The sequence below is a fragment of the Fulmarus glacialis genome, unplaced genomic scaffold, assembly GCF_000690835.1.
Source record: "Fulmarus glacialis isolate BGI_N327 unplaced genomic scaffold, ASM69083v1 scaffold22750, whole genome shotgun sequence".
NCBI classification, from domain to species: Eukaryota; Metazoa; Chordata; class Aves; order Procellariiformes; family Procellariidae; genus Fulmarus; species Fulmarus glacialis.
The window spans coordinates 3,106-3,393 of NW_009187452.1; the positions used below are offsets into that span (position 1 = coordinate 3,106).

General features: G+C 62.8%; 1 protein-coding gene across 1 annotated transcript in view; it reads left to right on the plus strand.

The window, feature by feature from the left end:
- UCKL1 (uridine-cytidine kinase 1-like 1) overlaps window positions 1–288 on the plus strand; it is an 18,363-nt gene that overhangs the window by 3,058 nt on the left and 15,017 nt on the right. The gene's annotated exons all lie outside the window — the stretch shown is intronic.

Genomic DNA, 288 nt, shown 5'->3' on the forward strand with positions numbered 1-288 from the left:
AGGCAGCAAAGCCCCACCAGCTCGGTGCTGGGTTTGGCGTGTTCAGTACCCAGGGCTCTCTGACCTTGCAGAGGTTTCGTTTCCAGCCCGGTCATGGCTGAGGAGAGGAGCAAGCATGAGCAGGGAGAGCCCTTCGCACCTTCTCAGAGGGAGGAGACATCCCTCCCGAGGCGGCGAAACTGTGAGCGGGGAGGAGCGGGAGCTGGTATAAATAATCCTCCCCATCCCCGTGCTGGCCGGGCAGTGCGGCTGCAGCTTATCTCCTGGCCAGAGGCCCGCTATCCCCTG